Raw genomic sequence first — 10,910 nt, forward strand, 5'->3', positions numbered from 1 at the left:
ACTGTAGTTAAGAGAGAGATGGCTGTGCACAGACTTCATGAATATACTTATATCTCAAAGCCTGATTCAGTTTAAGTAAAAAGAGCAAATGAACTTGGGGGGGAAAGTGAGGGGGGTAGGGAAATGAATGGAGGATGGATTTGGTCAAAACTGTGTGTGTATGTGTGTGTGTGTGTGTGTACATGCACACATGTGTGTGTATATGTGCATCTATGTGTGCCTGTATGTGTATGTATGTGTGTGATGTATTTGTATAGGTGTATGTATGCATGTATGTTTGTGTGTATGTGTCCATGTGTATGTATGTGTGTATGTTTGTGTGTATGTGTCCATGTGTATGTATGTGTGTATGTTTGTGTGTATGTGTCCATGTATATGTATGTGTGTATGTTTGTGTGCATGTGTGTGTTATTCTAAAACAAATAGAAAAACTGTTCAAAGTAGCCTACAAATCTGGTTAATCTTTCTTTCTGAATGGAAAATGACAATGTGACTACCCTTCTATGTCCCCCTGCTGCAAACCTTCCCTCAATGCTTTCATCAGCAAGCCCCTATGCTATGCCATCCTCTCTCCTCTTCTCTGGAGCCTTAAGCTCTCAATGCATACATTCGATTTTAAAATAAAAATATTTGCCAAGGATTTGAAGACATGTATTTACAAAACAAATATACAAATACTCAAGAAGCCCATAAGCGAATGCCGAATGATATTAGTCATTAGGGAAATGCATATCAAAGCAATGGTGAGAGTCTAGTTTACAGTAGCTGGGTCGGCTGTAGCCAAACATACATGCTAAGTATCATTTATGATGCAAAGAAATTACTTCCACATTATCAATGGAAATAAAATGGGGAAGCCACTGTAAAAAGCAGTTTCGCAGATTTTAAAAATATAAAGCCCACAGTGACCATGTGACTCAGCCTTGGACATCTTACTCAGTACCTGCTAATGAGCCCATTTATGTGTATCTACCCAAAAGAAACAAAAAACATTTGTTCACATAAATGTTTATACAAATGCTGTGGTATTATTCCTTATAGCCAAAAGGTAGAAACAACCAAATGTCTATCAAACAATGAATAGGTAAACAAATGAACTGTGTCCATATTGCACAATATTATTGCCCATAAAAATAAATGAAATACCTGTACTAAGTAAAATACAACATTTACAAAAATCATTATATTTTGTGAGATGGCCTGACTATGAAATGACCAGAATAGGTTAATTTCCCATGAAGACACAGTGTAGATTAATGTGGGTCTGGGCTAGTGCTGTCATATAGAGTAGAGTGACCACTAATGGATATCTTTCTGGGAAGAAGAAAATGAATACCATTCTGTGGTGATGGCTGAACCACCCTCTGAACTTCCTGAGAAACAATGGGTGCATTATTAAGGTGGACTCCGTGCAGCTATATTATGGACATTCTATCTCAGCGAAGCTGCTGATACACCTGCTGAAGTGTGTAGACGCTTCCCACATCTAAAGGAAGAAGCAAACTGGTATTAATCAGCCGGGTACCTGTGGCGGAAGGGAGACCTATGAGCTGACAGAGCAGGGAGGTCGGGGCGGGGCCCAGTTGACTTCCTTCACTTTACTAGTCCATCAAAGTGAGTTAAAGGGGAAAAAAGCACAACAAAGCCCTTGAATGTGCTGCTCAATACTTCCTAATGAGTACATTTTCATTGTATTTATCATAATCAGCGTTGCTCTTACATGGGCTTTGTTAATAGCTCACTTTTCTGTGGGCTTGGCTATTTAGGTTGGCTCTGACAGTGTCTTAATGGCATTATAAAGCTGGGCAGGATGATTAGCCCATTTGCAGACAATATCCCTATTTGAGGAATAGAGGGAAGAAAGGCAGAAGAGCGAGGAGAGAGAGAGAGGATTGGGAGAGGTAATAACTTAATAACTCCGCTGACATTCTTCATTAGGGTTTTCTATGCTTTGGCAATCACCCAGCGAGTAAGAAATTTGGCAATTGATGCTGGGACACGGGGAAATGGAATCAACGAAATCACAGAGTAACTTCCGTGACCGAATTTCAAACATTAGCATTCTTCGCCTTCCTTTGTGGCTGTTTACAAATGTGTTGCTGCATCTAACGGGATAATTAGACATTAAGTAATTTGATTTTTTTTTTTGTAATAATGGGGAAGCTAGGATTTCACATTCATTTATGGGCTACTGTTTGTTTGACATGTTTCAGGAGCAACGGATGCATGTGGAAAGCCAGGTAACAGGACAGAAGGTTCTGGAAGGGTGGTTTCCTGCAAAGCATCAGTCACAATGAAGAAGACTTTTCTAACATAATTTCAACTGGGCTTGAATTAATTTGCCAAGTGTAACTGTAGCTTGGACAGAGTTGCCAGGTATGTGTTTATTAGAGTAATTAGTAATTATAAAGGAGGAAACTCCAGACCAGGGCAGGTGATGCCAACTGCAAATACTTACAGCAAACAATCAAATCCAGTGTTGGGGGCCATTTCACAGAAACCTCCAGGCCAAATCATTCCCTTTTCTTCCCATCAAAAGAATGTGCCCAGGCATCAGAGGGTATTTCTACGATTTCTGTGGATCAAATAAAATTTGAGTCTCAACCCTGTGCAACCACTTGTATCTAATTATAACAACATCTGGGGCCAGTGGAAAGGGTGAGACATACAGGAAACACAAACTGGACGGGATGAGTTTTTAAAAATGATACAAAGTTGGGTAGGATATAGACAGAGGGTTGAAAGTTGGGCAGGTATGGATAGACGGTGGATCTAGAGGGGTTGGAAGAGGGGTGACATGGTCAAAATATAATGTATGAAATTATCAAAGGAACAATAAGATATTTTAGAAAAGATGTTTGTCACCTTAGTCCTAACAAAGGAAGCTGCCTACCTCCACACTCTCCTAGGGATGAAGCTGCCAACTCTTGACATCTTGTGTCTGCATCTTCTCTCTAGAGACGAAGACCTCACCATCTCGTCACTGCATCTCAAACAGCAGGGCGGCCCACGTTTCTAATTTCAATACAATATTTTTATTAAATCTCTGCAGATCATAGATTTATATAAAATATATTTTGATCATACTTATTCTTTCCATCCCACTAACCCCTCTGAGATTTATCTACCCCCAACCCCAAATCCCATTCCAATTTTCCGTCCTCTTCATCTGTATTTTTATTTTTTTTCTATAGCCCACTAAGTCTACCTAGCACTCTCCATAGACACACGAATACAGGTTCCCAACTGACCATGGTCAACTTACCAGGAGCCACACTCTTAAAGAAGACTGGCTTTCCCTCCCCCAGGAGACATCGCTTGGATAACTCCTCAGCTGGAGTGGAACCTCCTGAGACCGTCCCTGCCCCATGCTAGAATGCTGCCTGACCTTGATCTTATGCAGGCAAACATGGTGGCCATGAATTCCTGAGCACAGAAGTCCTCCCTGACCTCTGGCTCTCTCTTCTTCCATGGTCTCTGACCCTTGGTGAGGAAGGGTATGGTATCGATGCCTCATTGTGGCTGAGTACTTCACTGTCACACATCTCTGTCCTTTGACAAGTCTGCGAGTCTCTGTACTAACTGGCGTCTATTTATAGTAGAAAGAACTCTAAGCAGGTCTGATGGCTACACTAATCTATGGGGTAGTGATATAAATATAGAAGGCAGTTTATCTGGCTCTCATTCTATTTAAATATTTAGAGGTAAAGAAATACCAAAAAGAGGAATAAAATCCCATTGGCTTTGGGAAAATAGCACCAGCAGGTTCACACTCAGGATTGTTACAAACTGGGTAGATGGGCACTACTCAGTCTCTTTGTTAAAAGGGGGTATAGAAATATCTGGTTTGTAGGCAAGCCAAGTGACTAGAATATGAATATCTCTCAGTACACGACAGCTTGTGTCAGTAGAGTGGATCAGCGCTGGCAAGGACATCTTAGAAACTATTGGCTCCCATTCCTCTTTGAGGTGAAGATCTAAAACTCACCAAGATAAGCAACTGATCTAAAGTCACTCAGCTTGACTCGGGATTTCTTGTTCCCAACCTCCAAACCCTTCCAGTTTCATCCAAGAAAACACCCAAAACTTTCCTAGTAAGTAAAGATCTGATGTGAGCCCTACAGAACTGTCAAGACCCCTCAGCTCTTCTCCTGGGCACCATTACACTGCAGTTTGCAGAAGGGCTGTAATGGCTCATGTGACTTTGAAGTCTGCCAGGATGTCCTGTTCTGGTTAGGCTCTGTTTGTAGAACTTCCGTCAGGCTTTTGGTTACCCCGAGGTGAATTGTTTCTGTTCCCTAGTTCAAAGCCTCCTTCCTTTCCTCTCTCTCAATTCCATGAACATCATGCCTTGACCTCTGTGTCTTCTCCATCTCTCTGTAGTGAACCGATTCCTGTGAGATTTAGTTTGCAGACCACTGCCTCCATCGGCATCTCCAGAGCTAGCTGCAGAGATGAGGAAGACAGCAGGGAACAGCACATGTTGGAGGTGAGGACTGGAAAACAATGGGGTGTTGCAGTTAAGTTCCTAGGCAGGAATACATTGCCCAGGAATCATAGGGGCAGAGGGCTCAGGAGGACCCAGACAGGGTATTGAGGGGATCGGGATGATAAAAATCTGCTCTGTCTTTTGGGAATGAGATGTTGCCTGTACTTTGTGCTCAGCTGGGGATCTCATCAACCATTGGTTTCTGCATCATCCTGCTCATCCTTATTTTACTATTACATTACCTACACCTTCAGTAAACACCCTGTATAAGTCTGTGTTTAAGCCTTCCTCGTGTCTATATTTGTTAAAGTACACTTATTTCTTGGCGATCTCACAATACTCTAACTTTTTTATCTAGTATTTATTGCACGCCCACTTGATAGCAAATAGACATAGCTTTTATCTCCCAGAAAAAAAATCTCTTTCTTATTCTTTCTCTTAGACCCTCTTCTTCATTCATGCCTTCTCGTTTTTCCCAGCCATGCACACTCAGTCTTGGCCAGTCACTCCCTCTTCCCTGTCTCCTGTCACAGACACAGTCTTGGTTCCCACTCTCCAATGTGCCATGGAGCTTCTGAGCTGCCACAGTGTGAGCGATGGGAGAAAGGAAAAAAAAAAAACTAACGGAATGTGTGACATGGAGATGGGAATAGGGAAGGATGCAAAAAGCAGAAAGAAATATGAGTGAGGGGTGGGCCTGAAGCATGAGCCATTGTCAGAGATCCAAGGAACTGTTCAAAGACAAAGACTAAAATAATATATGTGCTTGGCTGTGAATTAAAGAAGCAAAGAAAATTTAAAAATCTGTCAAAATACATGAAAATGTTTTTTTTTCTCCTCAAAAGACAGATGAACGAGTGTCCATCACCTCTGCTCTAAATTTCATCTACTGGGCTTGAGTCTCTCTCTCTCTCTCTCTCTCTCTCTCTCTCTCTCTCTCTCTCTCTGTGTGTGTGTGTGTGTGTGTGTGTGTGTGTGTGTGTGTGTGTGAAGCTTCAGTCAACATCTACTCTTTGGAAAATGGCGAAGGTAGATAATCAAAATATGCCCCTCAATGTTATCCCTCCCTAAGATTATCCCCTCTCAGATATTTTTAAAGACAAGGCTCCTGTCAAGACCAATGAAGTAAGCTGAAAATTTGCTTCCCTTTCAAAATAGTGAGCGAGTGTTTGTTCTGATGTTAACATGTGTTGCCCTCACGTAAAAAAGTGTGTTCTGACTTGGTTCCAGTGACTGAGGTCCACAATAGAGTCTGTTTTCCTTTAGGTGTCATCAATTATTTTTCCCAGTCTAGGTATGTTTTGGAGATCAGCAAGGACATTAAAATTCTATAATAAGGAATATTGGTTTTTCTCAGTAAATAGAACCATGTGGTCATTGTTTAGTCTGAGAACTTAGGCTGCTAGTGACTGCCAAGTTCAGGTGACTGGATACTAGCTAGCTTCAGAAGTGGCTGGCAAAGGGTAATTTTTCTTTTCCTTTTTGCCACTTTGGCAGATACAAAGCCAATATTCTTCCTGCCAACAATATAAGAGTCTGCCTATGAGGACCTGGGTATTTTGCTACCACATATTTGGTGCATCCCACTGAGATGTTGATGCCTCTCACAGATTAGCATCCCTGGGGAGATCCAGCTGGCCTGCAAGCCAGCTTGTCCTTAGCTCACACATCATTTTCCTCTGGTCATTGTCTGAGGCTTTTTAGCACAGTAGCCAGGAAATGGAGGGAGTGAGAAATAGCAAGGGGAAACCTATACTGTCAGTGTTGTTAGCTCTTCCTATCTACCAAGTGAAGCAGACATCTGAGTGAGTCTGTGAGCACAAACTCAGTTGAGCAGCGTTGCTCCGCAGACTGCACGAAGACTAATCATGAAAGAAGTTTCCATTCTGACATACATATAAACATTTTAGGGCACCCAAGGGTAAGATTAACAAGATGCTTAAAATTTTTATTGAGAGTTTTAGAAGGCTCACTGAATAACATACCTGATAATTTAGCTAAATAAAATAAATCATGCAGGAGGTTATGAATAAGGAATATTAGTCTCTAAATTGACTACAACTCCAAACAAAACCCCATCACTTTTCTTTCCCATGGAGATCAAGCTAGGGCCTCCTATGTGTTCCATACTCAGCTTCCAGAAGCCCAACTTCTTTGGGTGGTAATATATTGATTATAACACGTTAGTGGGTTATGAAAGCTCAGAGAGCCAGCTTCTTAAAAGGGAGGAGCCAGATTGACTCTGATCATGAGTCCTAAAGCCATTACAAGGGGCTACAGAGATGGCTCTGGGATTTGGACCCATTATGTTCTTGCAGGGGACCAGGTTTGGTTCCCAGCACCCTCCCCTCCACCTTCTGTAACTTCAAGTCTAGGAGGATATCCAGCATACTTTACTGGCCTCCATGGGCACTGTCCACAGGTGGTACATATACACACTTGCAGGCAAGCACTCACATACCTCATACATGTAAAAAGGAAGAGAGAAAAAGAGGGACAGAGAGAGAGAGAGACAGAGAGAGACACAAAGAGAGAGACTATATCTATCCATCTCTTCCTGAGGGAAGGCAGTTGACAAAAACATTTCCAGATCCTCTGGAGTGAGAGACCCAGATGTGACCTGACATCTGTCAGATGTGGTGAAGGTGCCAAGGAGAAGCTCACACGTGATGGCTAAAGCAGGAGACTCAGATATGAAGATCACTAGTCTGCAGGAGGCACCCAGTGTCTTTGTCCTAATTGCCTAGGTTTTGACAGTCATTCCCAGCGGGAGCAGATGCATTGTTTTTGCTGTAGGGTTGGACCTGGCCCACATGTGTTTGGGCAAATGGTGTCCTGACTGAAGTAGACCCCCGATTCCTGGATCAAGGACTTCAATTTGGGCTTCATCTGTTTGGTAACTGGTTAGCATACGGTGTCAGTTCGTGATGACCAGTGGTGGCACAGGTCCCTCCTCAGTGGACATTCAGTTCTGCTGGGCTTTGGGAGTTGAATAAAAATATTAGCAGCAACCCAGCCAGTCATTGTCTGCCGATTTGTTTTAAATCTCTTTCTAGTCCATATTTCTGCAAAGACGTTCATTTTCCTGTGATGCACATCATTCAACAGATAGATGCTAATTAAAATCATGTTCATTTCACAGTCTTCTTAGAGTCAAAAGTATGAAGTTAGATGGTAACCATGCTGGAATTCTGGTCAGTGTGAAAGCTCTCACCTCTCATGGTCATTATTGGGCAGGGGACTGACAAGAGATCTCAGTGATGCGGGCAAAGGGTTCAGCTCCAGGCACACAATGGCTCAGATGGTAATTTACTACGTCCCTCAAGCCCATTTGCCCAAACCTCAAGTCCCAGCTCTAGCATGGGAAAGTACCTGCCCACAGTGTGTCACAGACAGGAGTGAGCTTGAAACTCAACAAATGGTAAATTTATTATACTGAGAGAAAGCGAGAAATGCAAATGACAAAAATGATATTCTAAAAGCACGGGAAACAGCACACACCAGGACCTTGGCACACATCAGAACCACAGGACAATCAGGACCACAGCACACGTAAGGACCTCGGCACACATCAGGACCTCACAACAAATATGAGACCACATCCCCTCAACTTTTCAGGCAGTGCAGTGGGGCAATCTTACTTTTTAAAATATAGACATTAATGCAACTCCTCAGTATTTGTTGTTATTATTCCGAAACTGCTTGCTCCAGTCTCTCCCACTTTATGGTTTTCCATCCGTGTCATACTGGGGCCACATGCCTGGGATGGTGTCGTGACCCCTACACTCCTCTGTTGTTGACAGTTCAACTCCGGCTAAGAGGAAGCAGTGGTGTTAATATGCCTCAGATCGAAGAGTAGACGTAAACACGGTCTGCTGAGCGCTGGAGTAAAGATGTAGAACAGGATGCCTGCTCCGAGCTGTGCATCTTCTTCAGAAGCACAGGGTGAAGGCAAAACCCAGCATCCCAGTGCTGTACCGTCTGCACAGAGCTGGAGCCCACCCCTTCTCCAGCCACGTGATCACCCCTTCTCCAGCCACATGATCACCCCTTCTCCAGCCACGTGATCACCCCTTCTCCAGCCACGTGATCACCAGCCCTCTAAACCATGAAGGTCAAGCCCGATTTTGCTTTGGTTTTCTTTCAGCTCTTGAAGAAGGAGCTTCGACTCAGGTTTCGCTCTGGAATAGCGATGCGGGTGCTGATTCATTTTGCAATAGCATCTACCCCAACACAGCACTGACCCAGGCTCTGCCCAGCACGTTGAGTGACAACATTTCTGATATCGAACTATCCTTGCATTTTAAAGACTCACCAGATTTTATTGAGATGTATTATTCTTGTGACAGAATCGTGTATCAATTTAACATGCACATATTGATGTCTAGCTTCCTGCATGAAATTACTTACTGCATCATCCTTTTCTTTGAAGCTTTGTCTGATTTTATGTCTAAAAACTTCTGGTCTCATACATAATCTACCATAATTTTAACATTCCAAAGGAAATAATAAATGGCTTGGGTTAATCTGTCCCTTGGCTTTATCTGTCTGTACAAAATCACCTTGCTGGGGTCTTTTGTTGAGGAGAAGTTGGCAGCTTATTCTTATTTCATATTCCCTTACATTTCCAGTTTATTTTTAATTAATCGGTACTGAATGTCTATTTTATCTAGACCTTGTTAACTCTATTTCGTCATAATAATCTCATATATCTACTTTTCTGTAATTAAATTCTCCTTTTTATTATACATATACTTTGAAATTTCTGCTCCTAATCACTTTTTCCAAGGGTTTGTCTACTTTGTGAGTTTCTTTTTAAAGAAACTGTTTTGGGGCAAGAATTGTTGATTTTTTTCACTATTACCCTTTGTAATCACTTTATAATCGCGTTTACATTTTTCGTTCTCAAAGTGTCTTAAGTTGAACACTCACTCATTTTTATAATATTTCAATTTGTTAAAATGATTGATAGATGGTATTTCCATAACCATTACTTGGAATCTTTATATTTTTCTATTTAGATTTTCTTTTAAACCTTCAAGTTATTTATAAATGTGCGTTGGTTCCCAACTGGGAAGAATTGATGGCTACTTAACAGGTTTTATATGAAAAAGGAAACTTATTTGTACACGGTATTTTTAAACCACATCATATATTTATTTTATATTTTATTTATTATATTACATATTCTGTAACCATAACTTGGACATATGTTATTCCATAATGATTATCATAGATATAGTGACCACCTTAGAGTTTGGTTTAATCTTTTCATTAAAGCCACTTCTGTAACAGCTGTAGGCACAAGTGCTTCATCACCCGTAACTCCAACCCCCAGTCGGCAAGGCAATCTGGGGTCCAAGGATTCTGTAGGGAGAACTTTTAGGGTAGTATCCAAAGCAGGATTGGCTGTGGAGAAGTCATACCATCTACGCCATTCAAGAAGTGATTCTCAGGTGACGGAGAATTCTGGGAATTGAGTCCAGAAGCCCACTGCTACGATAGCACGGCTGGAGTTAAGCCATCCTGATGATGACTATGATAAGCTATGGAGACAATTCTAGATGCTCCTTTATCCAGAGAGCAGCACAGTGTGGCACTGCACTGCACAGCATGACACTTCGTGGCCCAGCACTGCACAGTGCAGTGTAGAGCAGCACAGCACAGCTCCACACGGCACTGCATGACACTGCAGCACAGCTCTGCATGGCACTGCACAGCACTGCATGACACTGCATGGCAACGCTTGACACCGCACGACATGGGACAGTTTACTAGGTACTCTCGGTTTCAGCCCCAGTTGTTTCCTGACTCCTCTGAACTTTGAACAGAAGCTCGAGTGGCCAGTTGTTGGTTTCCTTCAATTCTCAGTGTATAGAACCAAAGCTCCAAGGCTGGGTCTCTGAGGAGTGCAGGGCCCGGGGGTAATGACAGCTCTGTCTCTCTTGAGGCCCTCTACCACTCATGGCTTTTCTAGGACTCCCAGGCTGAACCTCACACACTCACACTCTGTTTCCCATCCTTCCAACTCCCCCTGCTTTAAAGTCCACTCCCTTTAAAGTTTATTTAACTTTCATTTCTTTAACCTGCTTTAATAGCCGAACAGCAAGCTCTGTTCTTCAGGAAAGGGAAGATGTTCTTTTCTCTTTTAGCAGCTGAACAGCCAAAATCGGTTACAGCATGTTTGTTTTTCCTCAGTGCTTCAGGAGCTTCTAGGCGTGTATCCATCAAAACACCTCTACAATGTCACCTTATTAGTGTCTTAGTGGAACTGCAAAGAGAACCAAGCCCTTGATAGAGTCAAGCCAGATATAATCGCCGATGTTCCTTGCCTGGAGGATGCTCTTACTTACCCCCCTGTAGTCCTTGTAACTTTGCCCAGTTCAGACCTGGAGATCTGCCCAGTGTCTGCTGCAATCAT

General features: G+C 42.4%; 1 long non-coding RNA gene across 3 annotated transcripts; it reads left to right on the forward strand.

Moving 5' to 3' along the window:
• The first annotated feature begins 2,213 nt into the window (after positions 1-2,213).
• Positions 2,214-9,080, forward strand: Gm31521. 3 transcript variants are annotated; one of them, XR_378130.2, is made up of 3 exons: positions 2,214-2,376; positions 4,384-4,489; positions 8,293-9,080. It is a non-coding gene; the product is annotated as a predicted gene, 31521 (long non-coding RNA). The 3 variants fall into 3 exon arrangements; XR_378132.2 differs by having other exon boundaries at positions 8,637-9,080; XR_378131.2 differs by lacking the exon at positions 2,214-2,376 and adding an exon at positions 3,110-3,487.
• The last annotated feature ends 1,830 nt before the right edge of the window (positions 9,081-10,910 follow it).

This window comes from Mus musculus, chromosome 6 (assembly GCF_000001635.26).
Source record: "Mus musculus strain C57BL/6J chromosome 6, GRCm38.p6 C57BL/6J".
In the NCBI taxonomy this organism is placed as follows: domain Eukaryota; kingdom Metazoa; phylum Chordata; class Mammalia; order Rodentia; family Muridae; genus Mus; species Mus musculus.